Here is a 16,007-nt window from a genome sequence, read left to right as displayed (position 1 = left end):
TTACCGTTTCTGTTTTGACGGCTTATCCAACATTAGAAGAATCTTTGAGAGACAATTCTTTACTTGCAACATATATTTCTTAACTTCAGTGATGAAATTTTGAGGAAACCAATCGAGAAACAAAGCTTCTGTCCTATACTGTTCCAAACTGATACAATTATAAATTTCTTTTAATTGTTTCGTTTCGATAACTATTCTTACACCGCTCAATCTATTCTTTCTCAATCTGTAATATTCAGCAAGTTCGTCTCTTCTCGTAATACCGACATTTTTTTCTATCGTTTGGAACACTTCTTTCGTCGTTATTAACGCATCGCTCACGTTCTACAATGCTGTAACTTTCACGACGCGCGCGCTGTAGTCAAAATAAAAATTTTTATCGTCGCCGTCGAACTGTCGAGAGTCGGCGCAGATCGCATCGATAACTATTTCGTGGCACGATGACGTACGCAGAAAATAGAAGACAAAATCGATCTCTGCCGCGATGAAATCATCAACTCGCGGCGACTTCAAAAACCGTCCATAATCGAAGCCGCGACTATCGAGAGACAATTGTATATACATAGTATTACCTCGCTAATGTTCGCATAGTCCGGGCTGCAGCATCGCGAACAATATCGAGAGAGGTAGGTGTTCCGGGAATTGCTGCCTATTATCTTTGATCTGCTCTCTCGCATCATAGGGGAGAGTGAGAAGTATCGAGTGCAAGTTGCATCATCACTGATCGCGAGTTATAAATAACGCGGACCCTCGCTTCATCGGAGCGGTTCCAGGAATTGATGGGGATGATTCTCTGAATAATACCGAGGGAGAAAATCCGAACATTAACGAGGGAATACCGTGTGTAGCGAAAAATTAACAACGTTCCAACTGTCGAATACCGTTAACGAGAAAAATCTCATCGTGGCCATCGATCCTGGCTACCGATTGATACAATACGACCATCTATCGATAAACCGTAATACGATCGTTTTGTTACAGTTAAACGATAATCGTTCAATCGAAGATATTCACGCACGTTACAAACCAATCACCGTTCGATCCAATCATCGTTTCTGCGAGGCTTAAGAACTTCGTTGCATCAAATCTGTAAATAGAATTAAGCGTTCAATTTTTCCAAACGTAAATTGAGGTACAAGTTATTGCACAGAATTATAGAGTTACGTTCTTTGTTACTTTTGAAGTTAAAAGAAAGAGAGAGAGAGGGGAAGATATATCTGCGGTTAATTGTGAATTCGGAATGAAAATAGTTTACAAATGTATCGAGTGTATTTATGGTAAAAGTGAATTTTTTATTTCTTTTATTAATTCTTTTACCGTTGCTAATTTCTTTCCGTCCTAATCGTAAAGAATTGATGAAAAAAAGAAGTTTCTTCTATTTAGAGCAGTTTTCAAGGTAGCATTAAGGGGTGAAACTACCCTCCGAAGTTTCGCCCCTGAAACTCGTGTTATCGTTACCAGAAACAATTATGTACCCGCGTATCCTTTATTTTCGGCTGCTCTACAAACCCGCAAAGTTTCGTTCCAACCAGGATGGGATACTCGGCGGATGTTTCTTGTAAATTCGAAGGTGTAAGCGCACTTCTGTCCACGCAAAATCTCACAGGGATAGTGTTAATTCGAACAAAATTACGAGATGAGCGCTAGTCGTTGCAGGGCAGACATATCGCGAAAGAAATCGCGAAACTGGTCCCATTAGGGTCTCCAATGTATATCGTAGATTCTGTGTGGACGGGTTCCTCTGTACGAACGTCTAAGATCCACTTAACATTTACGATAATTAGTAGGAATCCACGATGCTAATGGCTAGTCGTTCCATTCGTGGCCGTTGCAAGTAGAAGAACGTGTATGTAGAACCAGTTGTTTACTTTATGTCTCTTTTATTTTACGTTGTGTTCACACTACTGCTTGGAAACAGCTTGCTCGTACAGTGCTCTGTTCACAACGACGATCTTAATCTTCCACGAATTGTCTTGCTACGAAATTATAAATTGACTTTCTTCTCGGACATTTATTTGAGAGAACTGTCCAAAGCTACGAAGCCACGAATACGATATTTTAAGATTCGAGTACGGGTGAGTGTGTTCGAGCTTTTCTTTTCTTCTTTTTTTTTTTAAACGAATTCTATTACTGTTCGTGTATGCTCTTTGATTCAGACGTTGCTCGAGGTAATTGGAGAATCACGTATCCGACTTTATCTCTCAAAGGGTAATCACTACCTTAAGAATTATACAACAAGTTAAAAGCTTCACCGTGTACATAAATCGATCATTGAATAGTTCTCGAGCAATATACGATTGTTTGCGCCAAGAAGTTTATTTTCGTATTTCTCCGGAAGTAAATTTACACTTTAATGTATACTTGATATTGAAATTTGTTTAATCCCAGTGCGAAAGTATTTATTAGCTATCTTACATTTCTATTTTATCGTATCGTCTCAATGTATGGAACTTTATTTCATTGATGTTAATCGCACGAACATGGAATCAACGTTAAACGTATTCGTTCACAAATATTGATATTACTCAAAAGTTGGCGATACTTTGTATCAGAATACGTTTTGCTTGCACACAAATTTTTTCTATCTTCGAAAATTCTTATCAATGAATTCTATATTCGTAATACGTGTAACGTAATTAATTATAATTATTTCTGGAAAGTCGAACCGATTGTACAAAAGTTAAACGGTTTCAAGGCACGCGATTATTCCGTGTATCGGCTGAAATATTTATACGGTGTCTACGTACGGAATAGTTCATTGTGGAAATGTAAAAGGGTGTAGGAATGTGTGCACCGATACGGTAGTTCGTGTTTCGAATTTTATGTTTATAAAAACGGAAACACGAACGGGTCCTTGAAGTGGCACGATGTACGTACGCGTTTCACGACTTGCTGTTATCAGGATTTCATTGGAATTTTCCCCTTCCCTTCTGAATTCTTGCGCAGGTACCTTTAACCTTTGTAAATTGGATAGTCTTTGGTTAGTCGCCTCTTGACATCGAATCACTTAATACCATTAACCGCGTTCTCGTGTTTTTTCGCGTACGTACAAATATGTTGCTTCATTTTTCAACATTTATCGCGCTGTTAATCTGTTTTCGTGTCGTGAAATGCCCGAGTTATTTGTGCACAGTGGAAGAAGTTGTTATTGCTCGAAGGTAGCGCACTTCGTACCAATTTTACAAGGTAAATCAACGTCAGTTTTCGAATCGTTTCTTTCATTAATTCACATTCGTCGAATCACTGGTTTAAATATTATTTTATTTTAGCGTCTCACCCTCGATGTTCCATGAGTCATACAAATCTATACGTAAACCACCTAACATGGTATGGGAAGCCAAAGTAAACCAAGTATACCCATTATGGAACTATTTACCACAAGGGAAGACTAAGAAAGTCTCGATACGAGGTGAACAATTCTTCGAAGCTGCAATGTTACTCGGTTGTAAATTTTTGTGTCATTGCGTTTTGTCAAAGCTAATGTTTCCTTGTTCCCGGTTCAAGAACTACAAAATTATGGAAATTCTTATATTTTCTAAAATATTACAAACTTATGGAGCGAATGCAAATTTTCGTTTGACAAATTTTCACCGATAAGTTTCGATAGATTACGAGCGTGTCGTTGATTAATGCGTTTGAGTTACAAATTTATATTAGATACGAATTAGAATTGTGTTTGCAGAAATCCGTTAAGATTTCTGCCAACGGATCATAGAATCGATTTCCTTAAACATTAACATTGGAATTATTTTCATTATTACCGTTTCTTTCTGGTTACTTCTTTCGTTTTTATCGCGGGGTTCTAAGTAGTCAACGCTAAAAAGATTCAATAAACGGAATAAATTAAACGGTAACGTATTCAATCACGGGGCAATGAATATTTGGTAGATTTAATTTAATGTCATTACGTTACACAATGTTTTAATTAGGATTTCATCTATCGGTAGACAAACATTTCTAAATATATTCGTGTCATTAAATTTTGTACCTATGATTCGGCTACTTTCGAGAATCGAACTTTATATTTAGCCCTCGCGATGTCTGAATTTCTTATCTTTTAGAAAGTATGAGATCCCAAGTAACGAGGAGTCCTTGCCTGTTTCGCATAATGGAGGCTCGTAAGATACAAAGTTTATAGAACCGCAGAATTCGGAAACTTCGAAGTTTTGACACTTCGAGAATCCAATAATTTAGAGCCTAGAAACTTAGGTGTCTTAGAATCCCGGAGCTTTGACGCTTTGAAACTTTGAACAGCATCTTTGGCTATCCTCGTCCTTATAACTATTACGTTGGCTTTACGGCTTGTAAAACACCATTTTTTTTCCCCAATGTATTTACCCAATCCACAAGTTTTTCCACCCAACGTCTCTAGCCAACATTTTAATTTTGTATTTCGTTTCTTTTTCTTACCGAATACTTAACTACACAAACAGTTACGACATAGTTTAGTTGTACACACATTCTTAAAATTATGTTTTCAATTCGATTTGAAAAATTTTACGTTTTCAATCTAATTTTCGTCGAAGCATTCTTTCATCCGAGTTACCGTTTTGAGAAACGAAATCTGAATTTCAGATTCAAATTTTCCAATTATCGAATATCGGTTACAGCTGGAATACGAGATAAAATCGAATCGATGTTTTCTAACGCGCTCCGGAGAATCAATCTGTCTTTGTGATCAAATTGCGTAATATTGTAAATGGAATTGCAGCATTTTTCGACAGAACGATTAATCCTGCCGAGCCGATCAGTTTCCATCATTTGTTCCGTAAAGCGTATAAATAATGGAAACTGAACGTGAACGTGTGCCAAGAAGCACTCGTAGCAGGATCAATTTATTAAGAAAATTGTCTCGTAACGAAAGACACGATAATATTCTATGATACAAATTGCTTAGTCGTCAGCTGCCATCGAGCGTTCTAGGACATAAACTTGGTATCAAGAACTCCGGAAACTGTTAGCCTCGACAACTTGTTCTAAAATATTTATGGCTTGTACTCGGCATTAAGCGGAGACGCGGTTTTACGGTTGTAACGTTCTATTATCTGGAATTTAAGTATTATACGGGAAGAATCGCTCTCGGGGGCAGAATTTTATAACAGGTTCTATCGAAACCTTCGGAGGCTGGAAGGGTCTAACAGTTTGTCTACCTACATCTAAGATCCCCTTAACATTTACGTGCACACGGTCGGGCATGTACGTGCCTCTTGCGAGTGCACAAAATCGAGCACAGAACCTACAGGTTCTCCTCTTACTCGATGATTAAGTGGCTATTAAGAGTCGTGCACGATGTTACTTATCTTTGCGATCCTCTAGCTGTTCATTCGAGCCTCCAAGTTTTCGGAGCAACGTTCTGTCACAATATTTTTTCCAGTACAAATCTATACCTTGCTCGTATACGAAACACATTTGAAACAATGGTGACGAAAAATACAATCGAATCGAGTATACTTTATTTTCGAGAAATTTACCGATCGTTACCAAAGAGCCTCCAGCAAACGGAACGATGAAAAGTTACACGCGTCCTCTTCAAAAATTGTTGAAACGCAATATCGACGAAAGATCGGTACGGAGTCGTGAACGAAATTAATGAAAAAATAAACACTAAAGTGTACCGCGTGTCAAGTTTTTCCCGTAAGTTCCGTTGATTCGATGCTGTTATTACCGAGTTAAAAAGATTCATATTTTACGTTATTAAACGATCCAAGGGAAACGCGCAAACTCCGTTCGAAACGCTTGCAACTTGAAGCGAAGTTCGTAAGCGACGTTACTTACGGGTGAACCTGATAGATAGACGTTTCTTCGTCTTGTTACCCGTAACATTCTCATTACGTCGCGATTTATCGCGACTTTCTTTCGCGGATTCCTGATCGTTCTCTCGCTGCTCTCGATCGATCACTCGTGTCGAGGACCGATCTGCCAAGAAACGGAGGAAAACTTTCTGTTCCGTGTTCACGGTGGAACGGTGAAGTTAGAGTCCGGTTGGTCCGAGTTACGCGTTTGCATATTCACGGATGATCCGTAACCGGGACCGAGTGGTTAGGTAGGACCGGTTTTTTAAAACTTGATAAGAGGATGACGTGAGAAACTCTAATGCCCGGTACGCGGGGATATGATTCCGTTCGAGTGGGCGAAGGGAGACAGGTGATCGGTGAAAGGAAGAGGGAGGATAATGGTGGGCCAGGATGGAACAAGAGAGGAAGGCGATTGTACGGACCGCCTCGAGGAGAGAGTGGAGACGAGATCGTTTGTATGCGCCATTCCTCCTCCCTGGACCAGTTTTCGCAGGTACCCTAAAGCTATACGACCACGGCGGAATACTTCAAGGGTCTCGATCTGCTTCCTACAAGATCGGGCTTGTTCTTCGTTGTCATACCGTAGATTAATCTGCCGCGTTGCTTTTACCTTTCGCGATAGGTATTCGAACGGTGGTCCGTTTCGTGGTTTGTCTCCGAAACCGCGCCGCGGCTAGCGATGGCCACTCGGATACGCTTGCTTGCAAATTTTCGAGCAAGTCGAGAATGTTTTGTGTCACGTCTTTGCCGTACTGGGACCGAAATTAGCCTCGAATGTCTTGAATATTTTAAGAGTCTCGAGTACTTCGATAGTCTTGAATATTTTACAAGTCTCGAAAGCCTTGAAAGCCTCGATAGTCTCGAAAACATTTTAACTTTTGACAACCTCGTATCGTTACGACACCAAAGAATCTGCTTGCGTTAATTCTGTATTAGATTTCGTGCCGACGACGATGTTGCGAGCACAATTTTATTTCTACCTTCCCCGTGAATCCGTTATTATTTTTGCTTTTCGTACCGATTTCATCGTTCGTTTCGTTCATTTTATCAATGCGCGAAATGAAAATTAGCGTATACATTATTCTTCTTTCTCATCTGTGACTTTTCCCTTCGTATCGACTTTATTTCTTATTTTTCTACACGAGCGAAAGAGATAAAAACAACAAGGTCGAAAATGTTTTATCGTGTTTATGAATCACACTCTCTACATGAATTAACCTGACAAATATTTGTCCCGTGTTTGCCCGTAAACGAAGATGAGCATTCGTTAGTTCGCGAGATGTGTAACGCTAAAAATTGCAATTGCTCCTCGATGCATCGATAACCTTTCGTTACTGTTCTTCCAAATACGGTAACCTCGTAACTACGATTGCGGGTTCGTAATCGTGCGGTTATTTGGATAAACTTCTCTTCGTTCGGTGTGAAATACAATTTCATTTGGTAATTTATTTATTCTATTATTTCCTAGGACCAATTTGGAAATTTATTCCGAATGCGTGCGCTTATGCGGTGAGAGATGCACTTGTTCTGTCGCGATCTTCTTAAAACGTGATCCTTTTCCTTCGCGAAACGTATCACTTCGATTTTATTACCAATTATTTTAACAACTCCTAACCGACTGACTATCTATCCCGATAATTTACCACGCGGATAACTGTGTTCGTTCATTCGTGTGATTTATTATTGTCGATATTTGCTCGCTTCTAACCGAGAGTGACTCCACTTTGTTGACAGTAACTGCTTTAAAAAATGAACCGACAAAGAGGTACCGCATCTTCGAAAGTTTTTACGGCACTTTGGATGGTCTCGGAAGGGCCCTTAAGTGCACTTTGGTTGTTTGACCGTTCTGAACGTCGCTTAAAACTTTCTGTGTGCATGCGGGGAACGTTTGTCTTCTGTTCCATGCAAAATGTACGTAAATCAACTTTCGCTCGCGCCCTTAAGAGAAATGAAAAATTTATAAGGTATCCGCGCGATTCGGGTATACTTGCTAATTTGAACAATCGAGAATATATTTTTCATCGAAGGTGGACGAAAGTTTTGGAAATCATATTACGCAATATTACTATACGCGACATTCTACTCAGAAGTTTACAGGGCAGTTGGATATTTCATAATTGAATATAAAAAAGTTACCGGTAACCAATGCCTGAAACATATTAGATATCGAAGGTTCGTGCTAATTACGCTAATTGAACTGCCGTGAACGGGAGTGGAAATGGAGTAGTTATTTTCATAATCTTGTTTTTAATGTCGGTGCTACGTATGACGCGCTAATTGCGTAAAATGATACAAAATTGATACATTTTATTCTCGCTTTCGAAAGCTAATCCAATTCTTCATCGATGAAATCTCATATTTTCGTAGCCGTAATTTAATAACGTCGAATGAAAAGCAATCGGTAATCGAATGTAATAATTTTACAAATAATAGATACAGTAGTTACAAAATTACAAACACCGGTGTAACTGTAGTTATTCGTAATCGTTTTCGAAATTATTCATTTTGTACAATTTCCAATCGTAGAGTCGGTTCGAAACAATTTAAAAAAAGCGTTAAAATCTCGTTCGTGTTGCATAAATATAAAAAAAAAAAAAAACGCACAAGTTTGTATTTTTCTGGTGGGAGTACGTCGTATTGAATTTACAATTCTTCGAAGGATGCTTTGTGTTTAACCTTATAAGCTACCTGGATGGCGCAACACTTTTTTCATTTCGGTAAAGAAAATACAATTTCTTAGCCGGGAATTGAATTATTGCTTTCCGTAACGCCACGAAAGGAATTCTCTGCGAGAAATACGGCCGGGCGAGTATCTTTAAACGTTTCCTATTTTCGCCCTGCTTTGTTTCCCATCGTCTCGGGAAAGGTTAATCCGCCAATAAGGTAATCTGTGACAAGTAACAGGCAGAGTGGTCCCTCATAAAAATTCCTTTCAATTGGAAACGAACTTTCGGAATTCGTCGCTACCTAGAAAGGGTATCTAAGCTACCGGGAGGCTTCTTTGATGTCAGGCAGGTTGTCTTTGATGAATATTAAAATTTCCAGGGGTAACGGTGTCGCGTTTGACCCAGTCCTTCTAGGAAGTCGCAAATGATATCGCAACATCCTACAAGCACATCCTTAGGATGTCCTGAATATTTCGTGAGCCACATGAATGAGCGATTTCGGTCCTCGCTGTGTCTAAATAATTCTAATGCCGCCGCAATTGAAGTCTATCGACGTGCTGCTATGCGTATCTCTGCGTTTTCTACTGATTAAGTATTCAACGTGGTCCTTTTTCTTCGCTGATTTATTGATCCTTCACGAACGAACTTCGGAAAGTGGCACGCAACCCTTATAAAGGATTCTTGCTTCTTTCGTAACAATTCAATACGAGCTTGTCGTTACAGTACTCGATAATTGAACAAAGATTACATCGATCGCCTCGTTGTACATATTTACGAGAAATCACAGTTCACGTTCACAATTTTTTTTCACTTTTTCAATTCTTTACATTTCGTTTCACAAATTTGGCAATTAGAATACCAATGAACACGATTAGGAATTAAATAGTGAATGAATATTGTACGGTTAACTGAATTTATCTATTCCGAATGTTCTTTTTATTTGTAGAAAACGAAGTTATTATCGGTGGTTCGTTATTGGTGATACTGACAGAGGGGGACTGATTCTTGATGAAAAAATAAGTCGAAAATGCAAGCTAAGACCGTTGCAAACGATTCTTTGTTAAAAAAAAAAAATCTTTCGAAAATCCATCGACCGTTGTGTCCATTCGATTATCTCGTAGATGTTATCGATACGTATAGCAACATGGGCAACATTTTACATAATTTCTACATTGATAAATCTTCGCGAGAAACGATTGCCTCAGAGTCTCGCAAAAATCTATTTTTCAACAGGTTTACGGTAAGTTTAAGAATTGTTGAAACAGAATGGTTATTCATGATTTCGAAAATGATCGACTTTTACGCTGGAGAATTTTGTGCTCAAATTGGCAATGTATATTAAGCGGCTACATTGACGCGTGTGTCTTCGAAAGATAATGCAAATTAGTGAATATAATGTGTACGATCCGGATGTGCCGCTCATGAATAATAATCCACCCCGTTTTACAGACTTTCGGAGCATACATTTTGCTTTTTCCTGCGACGAAATGCAACAGCTGCGCATATTTTATTTTCGTTAGCCACTAATCGATCGATCTTTCATTCCTTTTCCTTAGATAGAAAAACCGTTTTGTTCTTTCCGTTTTCTTAGTTTTAATTGCAAATGGTAGTTAAGCAAAACACAAGAGGCTGATTATGGTTTATCGATCTTCCATCGATGTCACGGTAGCTTGTAAATACTTTAAGCATTCGTTACGAGTACCATTCGTTTCAATTTGAATCATTCGAAACACGTTTCGTTAACGTTTCAAACTATTGATATCATTAAGAGAGTTATTGTATATTTATAGATCTTTTGTACAGATAATTGTATATTTTTTTTGTAAGAGAGAACTTGAAAATACTTTCAGTATTCCGTACAGAGATGTTTTACACTGCACGATCGAAAATAAGTTCAAGATTTAAAATAACATTTTTCACTTCAAAATTTGATTTCGAAACAACCAAACGTATATATTCGACTGACAATAAGTGTCGATATCACGTGTTTCTTAAAGGCTCGTGTGCATACGCAAAGTGTCAAAAATTAGAGTTCATTGTAATTCAAATCGGTGTAATCTAATCTTCAAATTCTTTTTTCAGAACTTTCTGAAAAATTTTCTTTCGATTATAAATGGATTCTGGTACCTTTGTTAAAAAGAAATCGTATTTTTTAGATCGTGGCATTGCGTACAATTAACTCTGCACAGTTGCGATGTATTTCGAGACGTTGTCACAGCCACGAGATCGTATTGCGACAATTTTTCAAACGAAGGTAGGTAAAGAACGTTCGATCGTTGTTATCGTCAGTGTTCGCTCGCCTGTGTGTTCGAGAGCGAGTGTAAAAAAAAAAACCACGGTGAAAACAATCGAGAAACAACGAGAGAAAACGAGAAACGGTTAATTTCGTGACAGTACCGTAAGCATTGAACGTGGCATCCGAGGAAGTACCGTGTTTACATTAAGATACACAAACCTGAACGATGGATTCTTTAACGCGTCTGTCCGTTGACACGTATCAATTACGACTTGGTAAAATGAGTAACACGGTGCGCCGTTTCGCTCGTACAAGTGAACACGCACGATGTACCAATAACTTTGGTACACCGTGCACAATAGTACACGAGGACCATACCTTCACCGAGTCATCGTACCTTCAACCCCTCTGTTCTTATTCCTTGCAAACTGGTCGACTCCTCGCGATTTCTCCCACGTAGATCTTGATCAACGATCTACCAATAGAAATACACATCGTCGTGTAATATATCTTGTACATTATCTTTTCACCGTAGCTGAATCAAATTTTCCGACGCCTCCCTCGCGAAAATCGTTCGATTTATTCCCAAAGACTCCTTCAGCGTCGATTCCAATAGCGTCGTTCGAGCAATCGGTTTGGAAAAAGTAGTCTCGTCGTTGGAACAAACGTCATAAATTCGATCGGTACCAAGCTGCGTAGAATATTCTCCTTCGTCGAATACGAAAAACCGGAGTGTGCCTCGTATGTTCTCTGCCTTGATTTTTCACCGAAAGTGTCAACCAGTGGTCGGCTGGAATTGACTCCAACGACCGAGAGACGGAATATACAACAGTGATGGACGTTCTCTGGTTAGAACTGGCAGGGCAATTTATGCTTACAACGAGTCAAAAGTTCGCATAGTTAAATACGTGAAAAGACTTATGAAATGATCGAATACGTGTACCTCGAGCGGGAGTGTTGGTGAGAATCGAGAAAGCTCAAGATGGTTCGTCTTGTTCTTACGTCGTTTCCCCTCTTTCGCTTCAGTCTCGCGTCCTTGAGTCTAGGAAGCGATTAGACCACCTCCAGTTTCTCGTTCTCTTCTCTCGTCGTCTATTTGCGGGCTCACGAATTGGGTCTGTCTGAAGTGGATGCGCCGTGAATTCTTCACGGATCCCCCGCGGAATTCCTTCGTTGACGAATTGCCCATGGAGTGATGAATGAGCGAAAAACGAACGACGTCCCGGCCGAATCGCCGAACGAGACGTGGATTTTGACACCCGCCTCGTTAATTAATCATATATACAACTTTGGCGTTTCGTTCCACGTTACGCGTTACGTAACAATCGCGGCTGGTAATTGTCGTCTGTTTCAACCACAAACGAACGTGTTTCGTCTTTTCAAATGTACACAATCGGATTAAAGTACATTTAACTTGAACCGCGAAAAGGATCGGATTCGTTCGTTTCCTTTCGTTTCACTACGGTCGTTGCAACGTCGATGTTCAATTTACAAAGTTGCAATTGTACGCAATTTCTTTCGATTTCGAAAGCTTCGCGATCGAAGTTCACCATAATTCGTACCCAATGTTTCATCCTCGAAGAGGAGTTACTCGTATTCATTATCTTCGATCGCAGCGTGTATTTATAATTCGGTATAGTCACCCGTCATTATTAATAAATGTAACCGATATTTGCAAAGTGATAATGACCTCTGACGATAAGCGTTATATGCAGTTTATTAATACAATGAAACGATTTATATATCTTAAGTAAACAAGATAGAAAAGAAACCGTATTGGGCCATGCCAGGGTGTAGTATCCATTGGATCAGAATTAATAGCAACGTAGCTATTAATTCCGTTAATAAAAGATAGCGGTCACTGCTCGATTTCTCTCCTTGAACTTTGTCGATAGTCAAGTCCACGTGTTACTTCGCCTCTACTTTCTTTTTCACTTTGTTTCATTGCTACGCTCTCGGTCGAAGCATCCAAGTATAAACAAATTTCCGGCAGGAACGTTTGCTTGTGTATTCATCGGTCGGTTCTCCTTCTTTTTTTTTCTCTTCAAAATTGAACCGTTTCGAATATCCCCTAGAGATCTCGAAAAAATCTTACCTCGTAACGCTGGGAATCAATTGATCGTACCTTTCTCGGTAAAAGTAAAGGGTTCTCGCGTTACAAGGTTGTCGTTGATTTCACGGTTGCAATTTATCGCACGCAGAGATCGCTTGAAAGGAAACTGTCCGAAATTTGGGATTTTATTACTTTTTGATTTCTCTCCGGTACGTAATGTACAAATGGAACTTCCGCTCGTGTTCTTGCTTTAAGAAATTCTAAAGCGAGTCGTCCAGTAAGACGTCGATAAAAAAGGTTAATGAAGGTTGAAGACGTGGTCATTCAAGTTACCCCAGCGCGAACCGTAACGTCGAAAACCTGTTTGTTCGTTCAGTGATAGCGTAACTTAACGGACCATCGAGGATATAAAGTACAACATTTTTACAGTGTAAGAATATTGAGACCATCTTTTAAGGAACATTCTTCGTTGAACCGTTTCAATGGATATTCCGATTGTTACTTAACCGTTAACCGTTTCAACGTTACTTTTAAATACTACGTCATTTTCGACGGTGTTTCGTTAAGAATATTTATAAGTTCCCTGTACTGCATCGCGCCAACTACAGTATTGCAAATGACATCTAAACCTGTAATGCTAATGTGCTGGTAAAGTCATTCAATAATATATCGAAGTATGTTGAAATATGTATATTTCGTTTTACTTAGAATTTTGCGAAAATGTTGTAAAGTTGTTCGTGTGTTTACGTATCACGTATTGCGAAACTTTCAAACAGCGGATCTACAGTGTGCATTTCGGTGATCTTCTCTAAGAATTCGAAAAGATTTCCTATGAGAACGCTGTGTAATAATATCGATGCGTTCACTATGGTGACTTTTCCCATGGATTTTATTCGACGGTACGAATCGATTGCACTCTGTGTTCAATTTTCGTATCTGACGGTACAAAGCAAACAGGAACGTAGACATTTCAGTTGTGTTTCGTAAATTTCGTTGAAAATGGTAGAAAAATGAGTCTTTGAATAATTGTGTACATAAAAAATAAGACATCGACGTATTTAATTTATTCTACATTCAATTACACACCAACTTTAGAGGTACACGTTGTTAAAATATTGGACCTTCCATTTGACGCAATGTCGGTCGTCTGCGCGATAGATTGTTTATCGTGGTTTTAAGGGCGGTAACGAGTGCTTGTTATTTCTAAAGGCAAGGTTTGTTTATCACGTGTTTTGTTCCGAACGACCTGCTGAACTCGCGGGCAAAGTTTTTCGAATATCTCACCGGATACCTTGTATATCCCATACCGTGTGTTAAAAGAAACAAAAACAAGGTCGCGTTTTATTTTATGGACCATTAAAGATGTCTCTCTACTGATCTCCGTTCGTCTTCCTAGATTTCCGGATAAAAATATGCTAATTCCCAGCAAAGCAACAAACTAGTACCGGTTGGAGTTTACGCGAGACGTGACGTCAGAAAGAATCCAAAGAACACGAGAAATCGTCATATTTCTCGCGAGAAATGATTTACGCGACGATCGTAAGAAATCGTACGGTCTTGGTGTTCGTGTTCGATCGATTTTATACGGGTAGCGACTTCTCGGTAAATATTCAATTTACCCAAAGATAGAAGAGAAATGTACCGGTGTTTGTTCGATAATTATTGTCTTCCTTCTATTTTCCTTGTTTCTTCTATCCACATACGTGCCCACTTCGCGCCTCGTTTAATTTACGACTTCACCGTACCTCTTCCATCGGTTATACATAAATTAAGGCCGACGCGGAACGCAGAGAATTGCCATTCCGAAGACAAGCGGTTACTCGACACTCGGGGAATGCGGGAAAACTCCGAAACCATTAACCGAGTCAAGGTGATCCGGTTCTTCGTCGTGATTGTCCTTAATTATATTCGATCATTTTCGACCCATTCAATTATTCCATCTCGGTGAACGAACTTTGTTAGACGTTAGACCTTGACGGTTGAGTTTTGAGAATGCAGTTGTGCAACTCGCAGAAGGCACACTTTCAGCCTTTTAAACGCGGAACCTTCTCTTCGTTCTTCTTACTTTCACGTTTCGAGCCGGGAAGAAAAGTAGGAATTGGAGTAACTCGTTCGTCGTGTTTCCGACAAATTAATCGATCGTTATCGAAACATTGTAAACGCTCGGGTGTTTTTTTTCTTCTTTTTACCGTTTCCAAAGGGTCGTTGCAGAAATTTATATCGCATTCGAGATTTCAAAGAGTCGATGGAAAGCTGTAGCGGTTTTATCGACGTCTTAAAATAAAAGAGGGTTACTTTATACGTCGTATTAAATTTTGTGTCTCAATTCCGTGACTTTGACGATTGAAATACATCGATATTGATAATATACGGGTATCTAAATAACTTTGTGAAAAATCCGTGTGCTGAATTTAAATTGAAGATAATTACGAAGTATAAATCTAACGAATAAAATTATTTTTCATCGATATTCGAAACGAACGTTTGGTCTGACATTTCGAGTGAAAGAAATTTTTTAAATTATTCTTCATTCCTCTGTTCTAACTCTTCTTCAACTAAAAGGCATCGGAACGTTTCGTACTTTTTTGTACAAAAGACCAACTCGTTACCCGAAAACCACGCTCAATATATACCATTCGCAGTTATTCGTAAAGATGTTATCTTATTTCCCTTACATTCTCTCTTACGCAATAGTTTCAAACGCGATCGTTTAACCCGCGCGAAGAGAACAGTCGCGAAACAATGATATCGAGCGAATCGTTCGAATTACGAAATTGTGGAAAATTCGATATTCTTATACGTTTAATTTTTCTTTATTCGTTCGTCGGCCGAGAAGCGAGAATCTTGTTACTTTGGTCGGTTACGCGAAATACTTCTCAATGAAAAAGAACGTAATTACGCAAGTTTCGTTGCGAAACTTCATTTCGTCGACTGTTCTGTAAATGTCAAAAGTCTGGGCGTTCGAAGATAAGAAAAATCAGTGCGTTAATCGCTTACCGCGGTTTCATTTCTTTTCCCCCAACTTTCTCGTCTAGCAGTGACACTTATCTAAGGACAGCAGAATGAAACGACTCGACAGAAGCGGGCTGGGTAACGTTGATAACTGGTACGAAGCAAGGTTGACATTTCCTGATTCGACTTTCTACGTTTTACTTATCTTCAAGTTCGTTCTCCAGTCAACGAAACCGAGCGCAGATACAATCACCGCTTTCCGAAATACGATGCTTAATTTATTTCGATCCGCGAAGTATGTGGGA

The 16,007-nt window shown here is 39.2% G+C and overlaps 1 protein-coding gene across 2 annotated transcripts in view; it reads left to right on the top strand.

The window, feature by feature from the left end:
* The window catches only part of LOC143147009 (tRNA dimethylallyltransferase), a 128,073-nt gene that overhangs the window by 17,830 nt on the left and 94,236 nt on the right, over positions 1–16,007 (top strand). The window lies entirely within an intron of this gene.

Source organism: Ptiloglossa arizonensis, chromosome 5, assembly GCF_051014685.1.
Source record: "Ptiloglossa arizonensis isolate GNS036 chromosome 5, iyPtiAriz1_principal, whole genome shotgun sequence".
Lineage (NCBI taxonomy): Eukaryota > Metazoa > Arthropoda > Insecta > Hymenoptera > Colletidae > Ptiloglossa > Ptiloglossa arizonensis.
Note: the sequence above shows the minus strand (reverse complement) of the source record. Positions and strands in the feature narration are given on the sequence as shown.